The sequence below is a fragment of the Geotrypetes seraphini genome, chromosome 1, assembly GCF_902459505.1.
Source record: "Geotrypetes seraphini chromosome 1, aGeoSer1.1, whole genome shotgun sequence".
Taxonomy (NCBI): Eukaryota; Metazoa; Chordata; class Amphibia; order Gymnophiona; family Dermophiidae; genus Geotrypetes; species Geotrypetes seraphini.
In genome coordinates, this window is record NC_047084.1 from 471,283,097 (window position 1) to 471,305,435 (window position 22,339).

The 22,339-nt window shown below is 46.2% G+C and overlaps 1 protein-coding gene across 1 annotated transcript in view; it reads left to right on the forward strand.

The window, feature by feature from the left end:
* CEMIP2 (cell migration inducing hyaluronidase 2) overlaps window positions 1-22,339 on the forward strand; it is a 181,318-nt gene that overhangs the window by 37,832 nt on the left and 121,147 nt on the right. The window lies entirely within an intron of this gene.

Genomic DNA, 22,339 nt, shown 5'->3' on the forward strand with positions numbered 1-22,339 from the left:
GTTTTCCCCAGGCATAACTAAGTGCAATTCCTTCCTTTCTGGGAATGATTTCATTCTGCAACATGCTGCCTGGATTTTGCCTGAAAAAGCGACTGTTTCTGAAGTATGAAATATGAACTTGTCAAACATGTGGCAGTCTTTGTGGCATAAAAAGTGCTATAGAAATGTAGATTAACTTTATTGTATTAAAAACAGAAATCTCAATGTTTTACTGATTTTATGCTATCTGGAAATATTTTAAGTTTTCGTATTGTTTCACAGAGGGCATTGACTATTCCTTAAAGCAGGGTTACTCTAATGGTGGACTGTGGTCCACGGTCCAGCTTGCAAAGCCTTGCCGGGTATACCGCCGGGGTGCAGTGCTCCAGCTCCCTCTCCTTATGCTCAAGTCAACATTGCTATAGCTCCCCTCTCCCCCCCAAAGGATCCTCTACATTCCACAGTCGATCTTGACCAATGGAGCCTTTTCTCTGCCACACCCGTCTCTCTAATGCAACCTCCTGTGGGTGGATGCGGTAGCGAAAAGGCGCCACTGGTTAGAGAGTCACAGCTTTCAGCATTCTCTCTGTCGTGATCCACTGTGGAGGATCCTTGGACGGGCGAGGGGAGCTGCAGCAACGTTGACCCAGACATGAGCAGAGGGAGCTGGAGCATTGCACACCAGCTACTGTTAGATATTCAGGGGCCCAAAGCAGAGTTGGGGAGAGGGCCCTAAAGCTTGTCTGCAATAGGGCGTGACTAGGAAGGGAAATATGCCTGATCCAAGCTTGGGGGGGGGCATAGAGATATTGACTGGGTGGGGCAGATGGGGAGAGGGGGCAGATGCTGGACCTGGTGGGGGGGAGAGAGAGAGAGAGGACCAGGACCAGTGAGTGGTACAGATGCTAGAATCAACAGAGGGAGGGAGAGAAAAATGGTAAACTACAGATAGGGGAGTGGGAGATTGCAGGAGGAAGAGGAGAGAGGAGCTGGACATGGGACATAGGGACAGGATCACAGAGGAGCAATACTGAACACAAGAGGGGAGATGCTGGTCAAGGTGGATAGAGACACAGAAAAGATGAATGCTGGAAACAGAGAAAGAAAAAATGTCAAAAAGATAGGTGGCTTGAAGAGAGGGAAAAAGTAGAGAAAAGCAGACAAAGCAAAGCTCAGACAACAAAGGTAAGAAAAAATAAATTACAATTTATTATGTCAGTTTTTTGGAAATGTGCATCTTTCCCTTCCCAGTCCCCCATTATCTTGGGAGTGATAGTACTCTACAGGTATAACAGTTGTGCATGCAGTATTTTGCAGCTGAAGTTTCTGAATCTTGGCTCAAATTACATTATGGGGACCCCATTTATTTCTTCCCTTTCCCTATTCTCCTTTTGCAAATTTTATTGTAATTTTTACCTTATTGTTTTTCCCTTTAAATGTAACAGAGTTTGTCTTGTATTGTTTTGTTCCCTTTTTTTTTATTTATTGTAAACCATTTATATTTTAACATTTTTTTTATATTTACAGTATGTTAAATAAATTGAACTTGAAGAGGGATATGAAATTAAAACATTTAAGTATTTCAGCACTGTAAAACTCCTGTTTGCGAAAATGCATTAAGATGTGACACTTAATACACATAAATGCAAAGGTTAGCTCCCAATACCTTTGAAACATTCACAGTAAATGTAGATCTTCTAGTATTTGGGGAAATGCAACCATGTGTTATTAACTATATAGAATACTCTTCACGTCTTTCCCATGTCCTAACATGATAGCTGTTTTAAATCCATGTTAACAGCATACTAATGCAATGCATTAACAGCTAATGAAGTTTAGTAAATTTCTACAAAAATGAACTTGTATTGGTAGAAAATGTTCTGGCACAAGAGCTCATGCTAGGATGCTCCAAGGAAACAGACTCAAGTCAAAAAATGTAGGTAATTGTATTGTATTCCAATGTGTCTTGTATTCCGCTTTTAACCTGGAGGCGGCAAGGTGGCTCACAAACAAGAGTCCTTCACATAAAGTAAATTAACAGATTTTAGAAAAGTTTCCTGTATAATCTTGATCTAGAAGTGTCTCCTTTGCTTTTAAACCTTCACTGGCTTCCGGTTTATCTCAGGATTCACTTTAAATGTGCATGTATTACTTTTAAAATTTTATATGGTATCTTCATCCCTCTTGTCCCTTTATTATGGAATGCTTATAGATTCTCCTATGCAAGAGGCACCCAACAATTCAAACTCTCCCTTCCTCCAGTGAAAGGAATCAAAGGAGTCAAGAATTTCAGTCAATCAAATTTTCTTAACTATGGAATGAACTTCCTCTTATTTTAAGGGGTCCTTTTCAACTTTTTCATAAATCTTTAAAAAAAACTATTTTATTTGCCAAACACTTTGGAAACTAGTCATTAATATTTTCTGATTGTTACTTTTTAAAGTATTTTTTTTAGTTACTGCTAACCGAGTCGAGCTCCTTTCTGGCTGAAGACCTGGTATACAAAGCTAAGTTTTAGTTTAGTTTAGAAGTAGTTTAAAAAAAAACAAAAAACCAAACACCTTCCTGAAAAAGTAATATATTGAAATCTGATGAATATACTGTAGATTGGTATATTATTCCAGTTTTTAGCCCTTATTAAGTAAAAGTATGTTCCCAAACATTTTAATAATATACCCCCCTTTTACTAAACTGTGATAATATTTTTAGTGCAGGGAGCTGCGCTGAATGCTGCTCCCAACGCTCATAGGAGCTCTGAGAGTCGGGAGCAACGTGGAGTATTCAGCGTGGCTCGCTAAAAACAGCTATTGCAGTTTAGTAAAAGGGAGGGGGATAATTACAGAAGGAAATTTTAAGTCCTACATGAGCGCTTCTTCATGTAGGTCTATTTATGGGAAATAATATAAGTTGTATAATGTTGGCCAAATCCAAACCATTAAAAATTATTGTAAACTTTGCAAGCTACCTTAAGAATAAGATGCAAGTCCACTTTGAGCCAATGTAACTTATTTAAAAGTGGAGTAACTCCACTAAATTTCCCCAAAGAAAAGATTAGCTGAGCAGATGTATCTTGTAGCAACTATAATTTAATTTTCTATGTGATTTTAATGGAAATCAGCAGTACAGGGAAGAGAGGGGAGCTTAAAGCCTGAACAAGAATTCTAAAGCTCTTCAGACCAAACCAAAGTAATTTGGCTTTATTTTTATTCAGTTTAAGAAAATTGGCTTGTGTCCAATCAATTACCATAGCAACATATCGCTGTGCATATGAGATGGCCTCGTCAAACGTATTAGGTTCTGGACAAAGAATAAAAATATTATCCCAGGACAAGCAGGCATGATATTCTCACATGTGGGTGACGTCATCTACGGAGCCCCGATGCGGAAGCATTTTCAAGCAAACTTGATTGAAGATTTAAGTTTGCTCTGCTTCTCCACGCATGCGTGCCTTCCTGCTCCACTAGGGGGTGCATCCCCTCGTGGTCTCCAGTTCAAAATTTTCCGCGAGCCTAGAAGACGTGTTTTTCAGGCTCTGCCCCAACTGCCTTCTAGCACCGCGATTTTTTCTTGTTTTTTCACGATTAAGTCGCTGTGCGCGAATTCCTTACCTTTTTACTTGATTCCTGCTTCGTTTTCAACGACCCGGAGGCTTCCGGGTCCCCGTGGCCGCGTGGCTAATCGAGCCGCGGCTACTTTCGATTTAATGTCCCGGCCTTTGACCGGCTTTAAAAAGTGCACCCGGTGCGAGCGGCTTCTTTCTCTCACAGACCCGCACCGCCGGTGCATCCTTTGTCTGGGGGCGACTCATCCAACCGACTCCTGCCCCCAGTGCGCTATTTTCCAAAACCGGGCCCTCCGCCGAAGAAAAGCCCGCATGGCGGATCTCTTCACCCCGGACCAACCCTCCACCTCGGCCTCGAGGTCGGCCCTGGCCTCGACCTCGGCCCCGGAAACCTCGGCATCGCCTCGAGACTCGACCCCGAAGTCCTCGGGACAACAGAAAGCCTCGGCTCCGGGTAAGTCCCCTCTTCCCTCTTCAGGTTCTGTAACAGCGAAGAAGCCAGCCTCGGGGACAACGGCGACGCATGGCGGAAGCCCCATGCTTACAGCCCCGTCTAAGCCCTCCAAGCCTTCGGGCCGTGCCTCCACCACACGGGAATACTCTGATACGAGGTCGCCCCCCGGTGGAGCGCACAGAGGCAGGGGACATGCCTTCGATGCTGTCCGTGCCCGTCTTCCAGGACCTACTCCGAGCGATGATCACATCGGAGCTGTCCGCTGCAATGGCCCAGTTTCAATCGGCCTCGACCTCGAATGTGCCAGACCAACCTGAGCCTCACACCGATCAACCTCGAGGAAAGGTGCGCAATCCTCGCCGCATCCCATCCTCCTCGGACTCCTCGCCGAGACGCCCGAGACGTTCCCCCTCTGCGGACCGCCGAGGGGCAAAACGTCGGGCTAGAACAACAGAAACCTCGAACCGCCGTACCTCCAAGAAGGCCCGAGGTTCACCAACCCTACGAGGCCGTTCTCCCACACCTCGTACAGGACCACTAAGGGTGGCTGAGTTATCACTCTCCAACCCGCGTATCCTCCGAACTCCCCCTCGGACGCATTCTCCGAGGGAGTCCGGATCGAGGTCACCAATCCGACATCGATCGGTACCCCTAACCCCGGCATCGTCTCCGAGGGGCTCCTCGAGACGCCGAAGATCGACAACCCCGGAACACTCTCACAGTGCTTCCCCAACCTCGGAGCATGGATCAGAGCATGAACCTCGATACTCGAGGGAAGCCTCCTTATCCTTCTCCACCCGACGAAGGTCTCGTTCCCTGACCCCGCACGGGGCTCCGGGGACATCTCGCCCATCCTTCACTCGCTTTGTCCAAGACATGGGCCACGCATTGGACTTAGATCTCCAGTCCGACTCCAGATACTCTAAGGAGTACCTGGCGGAGCTGGATATGCCATCACTGCCCAGAGAGTCCCTTCGCTTACCACCTAACCCGGTACTCCAACAGGCCTTCTTCAGGAACCTGGAGACCCCCTACATGGTCACGGCCGTACCCTCCAAAATGGAGGCCAAGTACCGCACAGTACCTTATCCGGGATTCGAGCAACCACAGCTCTCCCACCAATCGCTGCTAGTGGAATCCTCCTTGAAAAAGGCTCACCCGTCCCGGGTCTCAGCAGCGGTACCCCCAGGCCGGGAAGGCCGAACCCTGGACAAGTTCGGCAGGAGACTATACCAAAACGCAATGATGGCCTCTAGGGTGCAAAGCTACACTTTCACCTTCACATCATACCTCAAACACCTCATTGGACTATTGAGAGCCTTTGAGACTGACCTACCAGCCTCCCGGCAGGAAACGTTCGGCCTGCTTTTAGAGTCCCTCTCCAACCTGCGCCTTCATCTATTCCACGCGGCCTACGATGGCTTCGAACTCTCCTCCAGAGAAGCAGCCTTCGCTATCGCCATGCGCCGACTAGCTTGGCTGCGCCTGGTCGACATGGACCCTAACTTACAGGACCGGTTAGCTAACCTCCCCTGCGTGGGAAAGGAATTGTTCGAAGACACTATCGAGGCGGCAACAAAACGCCTCTCCGAACATGAACGCTCATTTGCCTCCCTTGTCCGGCAAAAGCCCAAACCGCCAGCGCCCAGGCCATACAGGGCCCCTCCGCGCCGCTACCCACAAAAGTCCACCCCTGCCTTCTCGCGGCCCCCACCCAGACGTCCGCAAGCCCATCACAGGGCCATGCCCAAGTCCCAACCGCCCGCGACCACCAAACCATCCCCGTCCTTTTGACGGGACACGCGGAAGGGGGCGGGCCCCCTCCGCCATAGTCCCAGGCCGCCTTCCCATCGGAGGTCGACTCAAAGCCTTTTACCCTCGCTGGGAACAACTCACGACGGACGCATGGGTCCTTGGCGTGATCTCATCAGGGTACTCTCTCAACTTTCGGGCCATTCCCCCGGACAACCCCCCAAGGAATTGCCCTCCCAACAGGACTCAGCTACCTCTACTCCTCTCCGAAGCTCGAGACCTGCTTCGCCTGAGAGCAGTGGAGAAGGTCCCCCCCGACCAACGGGGGAAGGGCTTCTACTCCCGTTACTTTCTGGTACCGAAAAAAACGGGAGACCTACGCCCAATACTAGACTTGAGACGCCTCAACAAATTCCTGGTACGGGAAAAGTTTCGGATGCTCTCACTACCAACACTCTACCCCCTGATCGACGAGGGCGACTGGCTCTGCTCCCTCGATCTCAAGGAGGCGTACACACATGTCCCAGTGCACCCCGCTCACCGCAAGTTTTTGCGTTTCCAAGTAGGGGACTGGCACCTACAATACCGAGTCCTCCCCTTCGGACTAGCATCATCACCTCGAGTCTTCACCAAGTGCCTCGTGGTGGTAGCAGCAACCTTACGCTCCCAGGGCCTCCAGGTATTCCCCTACCTGGACGACTGGCTAATCAAAGCCCCGTCCAAAGAAGGGGCTATCTCAGCGACCCAACAGACTATTACCTATCTACAAAGTCTGGGGTTCGAAATAAACTTCCCAAAATCTCAACTACGCCCCTCACAATCCCTACAGTTCATCGGGGCCACGCTGGACACGGTTCGCCTCCGTTCCTTCCTCCCCCCTCCGCGCCTGGAGGCGTTAGTAAGTCTGAGCCGAAGGATCTCTCGGCTGACCTCAGTATCAGCCCGACAGATGATGACCCTTCTGGGCCACATGGCCTCCACCGTCCATGTCACACCCTTCGCCCGCCTCCATCTGAGAATCCCTCAATGGACCCTGGCGTCGCAATGGCGTCAAGACCGGGACCCGATCGGCCACTCCGTGACAGTGACTCCTTCATTGCAACGATCGCTCCGCTGGTGGGCCGACTCTTCAAATCTTTCCAAAGGTTTGCTCTTCCTCACCCCACCCCACAGCAAGGTACTCACCACGGACTCGTCGGAGTACGCTTGGGGAGCCCATCTGGACGGCCTGCGCACCCAAGGAATGTGGTCAGCACAAGACCGCCGTTGCCACATCAACGTGCTAGAACTTCGGGCCATCTACCTCGCAGCAGTAGCCTTCCAACATCTGCTCCGCGACCGAGTGGTTCTCATCCGAACCGACAATCAAGTAGCGATGTACTACGTAAACAAACAAGGGGGCACAGGATCTTGGCCCCTTTGCCGGGAAGCCCTGCGCCTCTGGAAATGGGCAATCTCCAACAACACCTTCCTTCGGGCGGTGTACATACAAGGAGAACAAAACTGCCTGGCGGACAGACTCAGCCGCCTCCTCCAGCCACACGAGTGGTCACTACACTCTCAGGCCCTACGAGGAGTGTTCGAACGGTGGGGGACGCCTCAAATAGACCTGTTCGCGTCCCCTCACAATCACAAGCTGCCTCTCTTCTGCTCCCGGATATACTCCCCGGACCGGCTCGAGGCCGACGCCTTCCTCCTCGATTTGGAGGGAAGGTTCCTGTACGCGTTTCCGCCGTTCCCTCTGATACTGCGGACGCTTGTCCACCTGAAAACAGTACAAGCCACCCTGATCCTGATTGCCCCTCGCTGGCCACGCCAGCCGTGGTTTTCCCTTCTACTTCAACTCAGTGTCAGAGATCCACTGCCTCTGCCTCTGTTTCCCTCTCTACTGTCACAGGGTCAGGGTTCACTGTTACATCCCAATCTTCAATCTCTTCATCTGAATGCTTGGTTTCTCTCCCCCTGACTGCTCTCCCCGTGTCTCAATCAGTCAAGGAGATATTGGAGGCCTCTAGAAAAACCTCGACGAGAACCTGCTACTCCCAAAAGTGGACCAGATTCTCAACCTGGTGCTCCTCCCACAGCCAGGACCCGGTGTCGGTCCCCGTCCCCCTGGTCCTTGACTATCTACTTCAACTATCTCATTCCGGCCTAAAGACCAACTCCATTCGAGTACACCTCAGTGCGATTGCGGCCTTTCATCAGCCCCTGGAAGGGAAAGCCCTCTCGCTCCATCCCTTAGTCACTCGCTTCATGAAGGGCCTGCTGAACGTCCACCCCCCTCTCAAACCTCCCCCGGTGGTTTGGGACCTTAACGTGGTTCTGGCTCAACTAATGAAACCTCCATTTGAGCCCCTAGACAAATGCCATCCAAAATTCCTCACTTGGAAGGTAATTTTCCTACTTGCACTCACGTCCGCACGGCGGGTTAGTGAGCTACAAGCTCTGGTAGCGGACCCACCCTTCACGGTATTCCATCACGACAAGGTGGTACTCCGCACCCATCCAAAGTTCCTACCTAAAGTAGTGTCTGATTTCCATCTCAATCAGTCCATTGTCTTACCTGTGTTTTTTCCCAAGCCCCACTCTCACCCCGGAGAAGTGGCGCTCCACACTCTTGACTGCAAAAGAGCGTTGGCCTTTTACCTCCAACGCACTCAGCCACACCGGAAAGTCCCACAACTGTTTTTGTCCTTCGACCCAAACCGGTTAGGTCACCCAGTTTCCAAACGCACCTTGTCCAACTGGTTGGCCGATTGCATCTCCTTTTGCTACGCTCAGGCTGGTCTCGCGCTGCATGGTCGAGTAACGGGACACAAAGTCCGAGCGATGGCAGCCTCCGTAGCCTTCCTCAGGTCAACACCTATTGAGGAAATCTGCAAGGCTGCCACATGGTCTTCGGTTCATACCTTCACCTCCCACTACTGTCTGGACGCCCTGTCCAGAAGCGATGGCCGGTTCGGCCAATCGGTGTTGCGAAATCTATTTGCTTAAATTGCCAACTTCCCTCCACCCCTCTTCAGTAAGCTTGGAGGTCACCCACATGTGAGAATATCATGCCTGCTTGTCCTGGGATAAAGCACAGTTACTTACCGTAACAGGTGTTATCCAGGGACAGCAGGCATATATTCTCACAACCCACCCACCTCCCCGAGGTTGGCTTCTTGGCTAGTTAAGTGAACTGGAGACCACGAGGGGATGCACCCCCTAGTGGAGCAGGAAGGCACGCATGCGTGGAGCAGCAGAGCAAACTTAAATCTTCAATCAAGTTTGCTTGAAAATGCTTCCGCATCGGGGCTCCGTAGATGACGTCACCCACATGTGAGAATATATGCCTGCTGTCCCTGGATAACACCTGTTACGGTAAGTAACTGTGCTTTATCTGCATAAGACGGTGAAAAAATAGTCCGTTTGGCTAAGAATTTGCCTAAAGAGCTTAAATAGATGTTAAATAATTGAGGGGAAATCAGAGAGCCCTGAGGCACTCCACAAATAGACGGCCAAGAAGATTCTTCCCCATTTTTTTCCTCACATTTATATTCTTGATTTCTCAAAACTCCAAACCAATCAAGAACCTTATCTGTAAATCCCCATCTCGCCATCAATCTATACCATTGAATGCTGCAGATATTTCAAATTGTAGAACTACTTTCTTATCTAATGCTAAAAATCTCCTTACAGTAGTTCTGTTAGTAATTTTGAGTAAAAGAGTTTGTGCTGTGCATTGGATGAAAGCCATGTTGAGATGAATGTAAAAGTACTTTAAAACCAAATGGAACCCAATAAAGAAAGAATAGCAAAACTCTACACACTGAAAATTATCTTATTTCAGTAAAAAGAGGGCTGCAGATATAGTTGAATAAATCTTAGTGATTATATTCAAAATTGCCTTGGAAAAGAGCACTGTGGAACTAATGATATAACCTTCCTGAATGAGAGCCCTCAGTTTTCACAACTCATTAACCCTTTCAGGACCAAGGGACATATTTGTCCCATAACTTTAAAATCCTATAAATTTTGATTGGGATAGTCTACAGTTCTAAATTTGATATGTACGGATTCCATATGATACTGCCTTTATGTAAACAAACTGGTTCCGACATTCATTCATTAGCGTCGTTGCCAGATTGACGAGAAGATTCACTTGCCACACTGTCCATAAGCCAGAAGTGCGATTTTTTTTAAATAAAAATAATGATATTTCACAAAAAAAATCAATTTTTTGGCATCTGCAAGCCCTTTTTACCATAAAAATGTCATCAAAACCACAAAAATTGGCCTACGATCCTTATGGTCCTGAAAGGGTTAAGGGAAAACCCTTGAACAAGAGTTGTCAATTCTTATTAACCCAATCAGGCAAAATTTCATGAAATATTCCAGGACCTCTCTTGTGCAAAATGTGTGATAAATCAACAGTGCCCTTTCAATAAATCCATAAATATATCTTGGTCTTCATCAATATTGTCAATATCTATCATACGCATCCACCGTCTTAACAAAAACAGATATCCAATTCATAATGAAACTGTGCAAAGTTGAATGTACTTTCCAAAATAAATTAAAAATTAGCATAAAACTGTGTACTTTTCTCTCTGTATCAGAGTACTTGGAATAAATTCAGTATTCCAGTGGCGTGCTGCATTCAGCTCGACAAGAGCTCAGTTTAAGAGAAAACTCCCCCTCTTTCCTTGGGAACTTAAGCACTGCACACTTCCACATTAGGAAAGCAATCTTAGTCTCATCAAGAGTCCTTCATATTAATTTCTGAGAATGGAGTAAACCTATTTCCATAGTCTGTCTGAGGGCACTTCAGTCAGTCGATGGCACTGTCTTGGTAATGGCGAGTACAATAAAAAAGGTATCTTCTTTTGCTCTGTTTTACTTTTTATTCATTACCTTTCAAAGTGGAGTAACTTGGCTACAACCTCATTGTATCCCCCCCCAAATTGGATAAGCACAGGGCATCCTTTGACCAAGGCTAGAAAGGAATAGCCTGGCCTAGCTATCTATTTCTGTTGCTATGTTCTGTGATATTGCATCAGGAATGGGCTGATTAGATAGCCCTGCGGTCTTTGTGTGTCATCATTTTTCTCTCTTGCTGGAACTGACTGGAAGTGCTAGTTCCTGATTTGCAAGTCCAGCATTAGGAATGGCCCGTTCTCTATCAATAGGACCATTGGCATTACTTCTGCCAAAAGGGAAATGTATGTTTACATTCTCAGACTTTGGATTTTTCACTTGTTTGTGTGAAAGTTAGAGGTTTAATGTTAGTGAGGCTGCATTTAGTTAGACCTGTGCTGGAGAATATTTTCTGTAGTCTGCCAACAGCTTCACAGAACACGTCCAGATCCTTAATTGACAGGAATTAGCTTGAGCCACAAGAGCAGTTGACGGAAGCTGGTGACATTTCTTCCTCACGCTTTTGATATTTTTTTTTTTTTTGGTGGGGGGGGGGGGGGAAATAAAATGTTTTGACCTTGGGTACAGCCTTTTATATTCTGCATGTGAGTGTGTGTTGAACAAATGCTGAGAAGTGGCTACAGTTTCCAGTGACTGTGCATATTGCTGACACTAGGAAGCTCCCGCTGGAAGAAGCAGAGGCGGAGAAGGTTAAAGAACACACACTTTTTCTTTTCCCCCCCCCCTCTCATGGAGGAAGACAAATTTGCTTAATGTGCAGGAGACAGGCCCACCGACGCTAGAGCAATGGCAAAAGGCAGCAGTTACACCTGAAGGCCTGCCTTACAAAGAATGTTGAGAGAGGAATTGGGAGTCCAGGTTGGGTCATTCATAATCCCCTGGTAATTTTATGAAAGGCTCTGCTAAATATGGAGCATGTGTAGCTGCTGGCACATCCAGCAGGAGCAGCAATTTTAAAATGCTACACGTAGAGAAAAAGTACATCCTGCGCTCTCCAAGATTCCAAGTTTCTTAAAAATTCTTCCCCTAACTGGGAGGGGCACGAACACAGCTGCTACTTTGAAACCGGCATTGGAAGTGACTGGAGTGGCTGGGGATAGCTCCTACTGCCCACTAAACACCATAAAGCCCTCCAGTAAGACCTGGAAAGAGTCAGGAGGGCTGCCTTTGTTAGGGGGGGAGAGGGCTTAGCTTGTTTAGTAATGTTGGGGTATGACAGACCTGCTAGTCTCCTGCTTTCAGAGCTTTTGTGGGTCATCTCTCCCACTCCCGCAGGTCAGCAGCCGAGTGGCCTTCCTGTCCCAGCAGCAGCAGCAGGAAATGCTTTATAAAACGTCTCCCCATTGCTACTAATCCTGCAGCAGCAGGAGATTACATTTTGAAAAGCGTTGCCCGCTGCTGCTGGTACAGAAAGGCCACTCTTTGTCTCTGGCTGCCAGTCCCAAAATCCCAGGAAGCCACAGCTTCCTTGTAGTACAACACCAAAGAAATACAGTGGTGCCTCGCACAGCGAACGCCTCGCACAGCGAACGCTGCGCACAACGAACTTTATGTCTTGATTCGTACAACGGACTTCGTTTCACACAACGAAGTCCGGGGTTGGTCGAGCCGCGAGGGTAGTCTCCTTCTCCTTACCTGCCCTGTCGCAGCACACAGCCGAACGGAAATCTTCCCGATGTCAGCGCTGACGTCGGAGGGAGGGCTTAAGCAAAGCCCTCCCTTCCTCCGACGTCAGCGCTGACATCAGGAAGACTTCCGTTCGGCTGTGTGCGGCTGCGGCAGGGCAGGTAGGAAGAAGGCAATGGCGAACGAAAGAGGGGGGAGGGGGCGGTCCGCCCCGAAGAATGTGCACAGCTGGTCAGGTCCCCCGATCGACCGACAACAGGCCCGGCCGACAAACCTCCCTGCCCTGTAGCCGCGAATCTAAATTACCTCTTACAGCAGCTTCAATAATCCAGCTGCTGTAAGAAGGTAATTTAGATTCGCGGCTACAGGACAGGGAGATTTGTCCGACCGGGCCTGTTCTGTTGTCGGTCGGGTGCAAAAGCGCCACAAAGGTGGAGGCAGGGAGGGAGGAAAGGTGGAGTGGAGAAGAAAAGACGCTTAAGGGGGGAGAAGGCCGCTGAAAGCACATGTTGGAGCAGGGGATGAGAGGGAGGGAGAGAAGGGGAAATATTGGACAAGGGCAGAAGGGATGCTAAATCATAGGGTGACAGGCAGAGAGAACAACAGGAAAAAGAGTGGAAGCAATCTTGAACCCTGAGGGTGAGGGCAGAGAGAGGTGGTGAGATGATTGATCATGGGGAGAGGGACAAAAGGGAATAGAGATGGGATAGGAAGATAGTGGAAGTAAAAGGACAGGGAGATGTATGTTTTTAGATGTATCTAAATAAAAATAATAACAAAAAATTTATCTTTTTTATGTCATCTTAGCATATTTTATGCTGCAGAACGAATTATTTTTTTTTACATGTATTCCTATGGGAAAACGCGTTTCACATAACGAACGTTTCACATAACAAACTTGCTCCTGGAACCAATTAAGTTCGTTGTGTGAGGCACCACTGTAGATCCATTTCCTCCTATTCTGTGTAATATGTAAAGATCACACATGCCTTGGATGGTATTAAGGGAGAGCAACTACCTCCTGGCCAGAGAGCCCTAAATCTGTTAGAAGCTGAAGTTGGCACAGCCTGGTAGTGGGCTTTGGGGTCCCCTCCCAAATTTCTGCCCTGGGTCCCAGCCATGTCTTAACACCAAATCTGACAGGATACCCACTTCAAATCTGACACATTTTAATCACAAAGTAGAAAATTAAAATGATTTTTTTTCTACCATTTGTTTCAAATCATGGTCCCAGGCTCTGATTTCTGTTTTCCTCGGTCTTCTCTTAAATCACTTGGCAGGATCTCCTGCACATTTGCCACTTCTTCTTTCTCTATGCTTACCATTCATTTTCCATCTTTGTGTACCTATCTTTCCCTTCCCTGTGTCCCCTATACTTCCCTATCTAGCATCTCCCCTGTGTCCATTTTCCTGCATCATCATCACCACTCTGTCCCTATCCCCTCTCCCCCTATGCCAAACATCGTTCCTCTGTGTCACTATGCCCTCCAAGTACAGCATGTTCCTTCGGTGCTCCTATTCTCCCACATGTCTAGCATCTTCCCTGCAGGTCCATATCCCACGCCCATGTCTGGCATTGCCTCTGTGTCCATGTACATTCCTATGCTCCCTTCCATGCCCTTTTCCCTCTGTTTCTATATATCTCCCTGTTTTTCTCTCCCTCTCTCTGCTGTGTGTTCAGTATTTTACAGCCTCTTCCTTCATTGCCTTAGTTTGGCATCTTTCTTCTTGTCTTTCTTCCCTGCAGATCAAGCACTTCTCTCCCTTCCCTTCATGTCCAGCACCCCCCTTCCACATGGATCCCAGCACCTCTCTCCCTTCCCACCCACCTCTCTCCCTTCCCACCCACCAGTCTATCTACCTTATGCAGTCGATCCCACAGGCCTGCTTAAGGCCTTTTTTCTGCTGGGTCTCTGTTTGTGAGGCAACTCCTGTTTTCATGAAATCAGGAAGTTGTACTAGAGAATGACACGGGTATGGGGACAGAGCCTGTGGGCAGGGGCAAACTTTGTCCCTGTGTCATGCTCTAAAAACTTGAGACTAGTCTGGAGAAGCTGCTTTTGGATTTTAATGAATTAATGCTAAATGACATAATTTGTATCTTGTCTGCCATCAGCAGCATCCTTCCATCATGTGCCCAGCTGCTTAAGCATCTTACTGTTACTGCAAACAGATTCATCCATCATTGCTAGCATCAAGGAACATTTCTAACATTTAATAGACACTTATTTTCCTGTTCTCTTCTACACCCATGTCTGACATCCAGTTACCTTCCCAGATGATATAAAAACATAAGCAACTGAATTTTTGGGAAGGTTGTACCAAAGTCAGATTGACATTGAAGGCTTTATTTGTGACTTTATAAACAGTTGTACAGAATATTGTCCCTTGTTATATTTTAATAAAAAGATTTTTAAATATAAAATCATAAGTGTTCGAGGCTTGTGCAAATGAGGACAGAGTTCACGGAGACTGGAATAGAGCTCACGGGGACGGGATGTGGACAGAACCTGCAGGGCAGAGGACAAACTTTGTCCCTGTGAATTCTCTAAAATGCACCACAAGGAGAGAGACCCAGGGGAGAGAAGGCCATGAGCAGGTCTGTTGGATCGGCTGCATAAGGTATGCGGCGGTAGGCGGTCAGAGAGGAGTGAGGATTTGCAGGAGTGATAAATGTGATTTTCCCCTCCCTGTGGGAACAAAGCTTTGTTCCTGTAACTGTAGTAAAGGACCCCCCCCCTCCTGCGGTAATCCATCTCGGTGTCATACTCTGCTATAGACTTATAGAGCAAGCAGGTAGAATTGAGAGAGATTTAATTGTACGCATCCACAGATTGCAGAAGGGGAGTGGATGCACTGTTGTTGCTGTGAGGAAATCTGAGTCTGTCAGATGTTAGATTTGAGCAACCAACCTGCAAGCACAAATAGAAGCTGAGAGATGCTGGACTTCTCAGAATGTCACTGCTGGACCATCAATTAAATCGTATAATAGTTGTCTAAATTTTACACCATCATACCAAAGGCTAGCTGTTCAATATCTCATCTACTTTCTACTTTATCTTCATTATTAATACTTTTCTTTTGCAAATAATTTTTGTATGGACCTTCAGGTAGCAAACGGGCAAACAGAGCCGGTTGCTTAAACTCTGCATCAGTCCAATCTTTATTCATGTTTTGTTTTATTTTTATATAACTTTTTCTTTTTCTTATTGATGTAAAATAAAAGGAACCTCACTTAACTTATAGTGAAATGATCCTGTACTTCTCAGAGAGCACCCCTCAGGTGAATGGTACCAGAATCGGAAGGGAGAAATCGGAATTAGACAACAGTACTTACAAATATCATAGATATATATGTTCCAATGTCACCTGAGTGCCAGTAATCACCAGACAGTGCAGTTTAATATACCGTGTTTCCCTGAAAATAAGACACTGTCTTATACAGTCAAACCGCGGTTTGCGAGTGTTTTGCAAGACGAGCAAAACACTTGAGCAAACTTAACTCGCAAAACGAGTGTTGACTTGATCAACGAGTGTGACCCACCCCCCAAACCCTTACCTCCAGCCGGCAAACAGCACACACCAACCCACGCCAGCACCACCGCCTTGCAATCTGCTCCTGATATTGCTGCCTGGATGTCCCTGGGTGGGGAGAGTTGTGCAAAGGTCCTCCCTCTAGCCCTGATTGGCGGCGGGTAGGCAGGAAAGAAGGCATCTCCGTTCATTCTGCTACTTGTAGAGGCGGTGCTGCCTGATGTCCCTGGGCGGGGAGAGTTGTGGAAAGGTCCTCCCTATTGCCCTGATTGGTGGAGGGCAGGCAGGAAAGAAGGTGTCTCAGTTCCTTCTGCTACTTCGTAGTGGCAGGAAGGAGCTTATGTAGGAAGTGGTAGCAAAAGGGGGTGGAGCTTGACTGAAGAAATGCTGCATTCCGGCGCTGGAACACATGCGCTGAATCAGTGCGGAACGTGGCCTTGAGGTGAGAGACGAGCGATAGCGGAAAACCAGAACGAGATGGGCCAGTGAAGTGGGACCGGAACCTGGAGCAATAACGGGCACTGTGAGGTGATGCTGGAATTTTAACACTCTTGGAGCAGCTGGGGGCTGAGAGGGTGCCTGTACGGAGGAGCAGACCTTGAGGTGAGAGCGGGAGTGCAAGAAAAGGGAAAGATGGTCTGTGGGGATTTAAAGAGAGGGGAGTACATATGCTGGGTTGGGGAGGGGAAAAGAGGGAGAAGTGTTAGACCACAAGAAGACATAGGCCTGTTTTTGCAATGTGGAACGAATCATCCTAGTTTCCATTAATTGCTATTGGGAAACTTGCTTTGATATACGAGCACTTTGGATTACGAGCATGCTTCTGGAACGAATTATGCTCGCAAACCAAGGTACCACTGTATTCATTTTGGGCCCAAAAAAGGTACTGGGTATTATTTTCAGGTAGGCCTTATTTTTTTTTCATGTACAATGATCATCTCTCCCTTCCTCTCCACCACCCCAATTCTTCCTATTTCCTTTCTCTCCCCCACATGTGCAGCATCTTTCCTCCCCTCTCACCCATTCCCTTGTGCAGTATCTTTCTATCCCTCCCTCTCTCCCTGTGCAGCAGAACCCTTGAAGCTTCTATCCCTCCCTTCCTCCCATCCCCTTGTGCAGCATCTTTCTATCCCTCCCATCCCCTCCCACTGACCCTTTCATCTCTCCCTCCTATCCTAACCCTGATCGTGAGCCGAAATACCTGGAAACAAACAACATCATTGGCAGCACAGGCTGCATCGCGGCCTGCCCTTCTCACGTCCGGGCGTTCCTCTGCCGCATCACTGATGATGTCATCAGCAACGTGGCACGGAACAGCCAGGCGTGAGAAGTGCAGGCCATGATGCAGCCTGTGCTGATGACGCTGCCATTTGTTACCAGGTATTTTGGTCTTGCGGTCGGGGTTCAGATGGAAGGGTCAGAGGGGGGCGGGGGAAGCACTGCTGCCGGCGACTAGGACTTATTTTCGGTGGTAGAGCTTATATTAAGACCTACCCCAGAAATCATGGTAGGGTTTATTTTCAGGGCAACACGGCACTAGTAGCAGGGGTGGGGTGAGAACACAAAGGTTGGAGGCCTGAACTTCATGATCAGCTGTCTTGTTAAGATGGGGGGAGTGCCTTAGCTAGATGGCAGGATAGGAGGATCTAGGTAAGAGGTTTTTAATTTTTATTGTGCTAAAGAATTTATTTTGGAGGGGAGAGGGTCTTCCCTTCTGTGCCCTCAAATTCCTTCTCCTAATTTGCAATCTATCCTTAGCTTCAGTGGTCAGTTCTTAAGCTGCATTTTAAGTCCTAACCCTACCAACTTGCAAAACACAAAAATCTGTTTGCCATTTCCTCTGTAGTCCCTTACCTCTCTACCTCTTCATTTTCTCTAATTCCATACCTAAACATACATAGATTCACCATTTATCCTGTATATTTGTTGTACCATATATATTCAAATATAAATCGATACGATTATACACCGCGGTAACCTTTTTTTCCACCCAAAAAGGGAGAGAAAGGTTCACTCTAATATAAACTGGGGGGTAGGAGGGGGGTTTATATTCAAATGCACTGCCTTGCACCCAGCCCTCCTTCCTTTCTTATCCAGCTCTGCACCCAGCCTCCAATGCCCATTCCAGGCCTCCTTTAAGCCCTGGTAGTCCAGCGGTGAGCAGGACAGGAGCGATCCTTCCTGTGTCCTGTCCCAGCCAGCTGTTAACCACCCCACTTTCCTCCCACCTCCTAGACGTGTTTCAGGCCTCCTGCGGGCCTGTCTTAAGTCCTGGTGGTCCCGCAGTGAGCCGGGACAGGAGCGATTCTTCCACATCCTGGCCAACTGTTAACCACCCCGCTTCCCTCCCGCCTCTTGGACTCCTCTACAACATACCTTTTGAACCTTGGTGGTCTAGGAGTGAAGCAGGGCAGGAGCGATTTTTCTTCGCTCTTGCCCCATGCGGAGCCGTAATCAGAAATGGCTGTGCAAGTTCCTGGGACAGTCTCATGAGACCGTGAGAACTCGCATTTTGCAGTTATAGCTTTTCCTGGTCACTGCTGAATCTGGGTAGTTAGCACTGGTCATTTTCTGGAAATAGTGTTGTGCTATCTGGATTACTTTTTTAAAAGCTGTGACAGCCGGCATAAAAAAAAATACTCTACTCTGATTACTGGTATTGAATATTGACCTATACTTTTAAAGGTATAAGATATCTTGGAGAAGGGCAGGGAAGAACATTTTAGAAAAAGCTGAATGACTCAGGGAAGGTTTTCAGGAGAGAACAAGATCACAGACAAGGAGAAAGAGTGGGATAGGCGCAGGGTGATGCAGTAAAGCAAGATGATAACTTAAACCAGTGAAAGGAAGCAGAGAAGAAATGAGACCTGAGAGATACAAAGGAGGAATCCATGGAGTGTGACGAGGAAAAAAAAGAAACCCTAAACATACTTGCTTTGTGTTTATAGAAGGAGTTGTACAACACTTAGAGAAGTTTCAGAAATATGTATGGTAAATGGAGAAACGAAAGCAATAGAAAAAAGGAAGATGAGATTAAGGGCCTGTTTTACAAAGCTGCGCTAGCGGCTGCTGCGCGGTAACGACCCCGAAGCCCATAGAGAGTTAAAGGACTTTGGGGCTGATGCTGTGCGGCTTTGTAAAACAGGCAGTAAGACTATGAGGTTTTTAAAATTTATTTTTAGTGAGAACTCATTCGGCTGAGAGGGTGAGGAGAGGTGGGACAGAAAGGATGATACAAGGAGAGAAAAAGAGATAAGAAAACAGTCTCTTTCTTTCATGTTGCAAAAATGCCTAGAATTTTTCCATCTGCATTGCTACATCACTGATGAAAGGCTTTAGGAACAAATTTGAGGTATATGAAAAATAAAAACTGTGTGAAAGCAATGATCTCTCAGAATTGTGAGCAGGCCTGCTTTTCTTATTTTTTTTTCTAAATCTTTATTAAATTTCCAAACTACTATTGTGCAAACAAACAATTTCAGTATACATAATATTACACGAAATGCACATAAACTTATACACATTAATGCACAACTATCCCCCCCCCCGTCAAATAATCAGAAAAAGTACATACCTCCAGGAAACCTTCCATATATTCCTTGAATGAAATTCCAATGCAAAACCCTCCCCCCTCTCACCCACCCTGGATGTGTATTCTTATTGAGAAAGATTATAATAGTTTATTACATCAACTAGACAGTCTGTCATGCATACAAATCATGTGAATAGTCATTGCGGACATCCTGAAAATCAGAATTCCTTTGATGACCAGTGTTTGAAAGGGTGGCATTTAGATGTAATTTGTATAATAAGATGTCTCTGATAAATGATATAGTAACATGAAGCTTGTAGCTGATAAAAGATTGTTACAGCCTGTGTTCTAAAGACACTTACATGAGATAGTATTAAAGCTATGCCAAGGAGCTGGAGTTGTTACCAGATTCGATGGCAAGCTTCTTGCTTTAACCCTTTCAGGACCAAGGGACATATTTGTCCCATAACTTTAAAATCCTATAAATTTTGATTGGGATAGTCTACAGTTCTAAATTTGATATGTACGGATTCCATAGGATACTGCCTTTATGTAAACAAACTGGTTCCGACATTCATTCATTAGCGTCGTTGCCAGATTGACGAGAAGATTCACTTGCCACACTGTCCATAAGCCAGAAGTGTGATTTTTTTAAAAAAAAATAATGATATTTCACAAAAAAAATCAATTTTTTGGCATCTGCAAGCCCTTTTTACCATAAAAATGTCGTCAAAACCACAAAAATTGGCCTACGATCCTTATGGTCCTGAAAGGGTTAAGTCTATGGTGTAAGAATTTATTAGTAACAAAGCATAGTAGAGTGTTGGCATTTTACATATGAGGAAGGAGCGGGGGTGCTGAACAGTTCTCAGCCCAACCAAGAAGGGAATGATGTGGAGCCATGAAACTTGCAAGTTATTTCACATATTCACCCCTAAATTCAGTATACTTGGCACATTGTATTTGAAGTTTCTGTAACCCTTTCAGAAAAATACTCCAATGTTTAGTCACTGAAATACTCCGATGTCTAGTCACTGAAATACTGCTCCGCTGCTGTAAGCATCTCCTAATCAGTCAAAAACTGTTGCCCTTTCAAACTCTTTTTAAGGTTTGGAAACGGAAAATAGTCAGATGGAGCAAGATCTGGTGAGTAGGATGGATGGTCTATGCACTGAAACCCCCCCAACTGCGTCAAAACTTCCATCGTGTTTCCACCCTTGTGAGCGGGTGCATTGTCTTGCGAAAAGTGAACTTCTTTCCACAGCTTCCCTCTCCATTCTTCTTTCAAAGCCTCCTTTAATTGGCACAGTAGATTACAGCAGTATGCTGCATTAACTGTTTGGCCCCTTGGAAGATAGTCAGTCATTACAATGCCTTCCTGGTCCCAAAACACCGTGACCATTACCTTTCCTGTTGACTTTTAGGTCTTAAATTTCCTTGGCCTTGGAAAACCTGAGTACCGCAATTACATGAACTGTTTTGTCTCGGGTTCATAGTGGTGTAGCCATGTTTCATCAACAGTAACTGCTTGGAGTTCCACACTTTTCTGCTGACATGGTTCAACCAATGATCTGAAACAATGTCAAAACGTAGCATTACGATTCTGCAATTTGGCACTTTGCAAATAAAAATAACATTCTTTTCAGCTAGAGTGGCAACGTAACGCTCGGAATTTAGGAAGTTGTTTGAGCTGAGAACTTTTTAGCACCCCCTTCGTGTTCTAGGTGGGTTGTTAACTTGCATAGGTAGTGTGGTTTAAAGTAGGACCTACGCAAAACTGCTGAGACACAGTGAGCCTGCTTCTTGAGATAGAAGCTTTTGGTTTCTTGTAAAATATTAGATGCTGTTGACTTGCGCTCGAGTGCTGGTGACTTGATGAATATCATCAAGTTTTCTTGGCAGAATACAGAAGTAGATTGCCGGGCCTTTCTTGTGCACAGTTTAAATTTGATATCGCCGTTGTTGCATCAAACATGATCCTCCGCTTTCCAACACTGCCCATCTGCAGCTGCCCAAATGGGTGGGACATTATTAGTCTGATATTTCTACTGAAACCTGTCCACCTTGGGAGGCCTTACTGGTAGTGAAACTACCGACAGCATAGGTTTCGGCTTCTCGGATGGCAACAAGCCCCAGTGGCACGACAAACCCATATACCAGTCTTTTTCTTGTGACTTAACTACAGAAACTAAAGAAACTAAATAATAAATAAATAGCCCAAGTTAAGAAATTTGCGATAGTAGCTCTGCTTATCATGTGACTGGTTGGCAACCAGAGCTGTCTCTGTTCCAACATTTGTATGTTCATTACCTTTAGCAAAATAAGTGTTATTCATGAGCCCTCAGTAAGAAATGAAGCCATCCCAAGTGTAAGCTCCAATTCAGCATACATTAACATCATTTAATTAGCTTAAACTTTACATAAGAACAGACTGCAGGCCCATCAAGCTCGGTATCCTGTTAACAGTGGCCAACCCAGGTCACAAGTACCCAGCAAGATCTCAAGGAGTAAAACAGACTTTATTCTGCATATCCTAGGAATAAGCAATGGATTTCCCCCCAAGTCCATCTTAATAATGGCTTATGGACTTTTGTTTTAGGAACTTATCCAAATCTTGTTTGAAGCAATGAATTCCAGAGTTTAATTTCCCCTTTTCCGTGCAGTGCTTCATATATCTAGTAATGCTATAGGAATAATAAGCAGTACCAGCAATACATATATTAATTTTAGTAAATATTTTTTCACTCCTCTATGTAATTCTGTATAGAGCAAACAAAAACAATACTGCAAGAAAATGTACAGGGCACCGGAATTTATAAAAATAACAAAAGCAAAAATTTTAAATCAAATTGCATAAAGTGCATAAAAAGTATATATCCAAAAAAACTGGTCCAGTCCACAGGAATATTGGTACCAGTTTTAGATATATACTTTTTATGTACTTTATGCAATTTGATTTAAAATTTTTGCTTTTGTTATT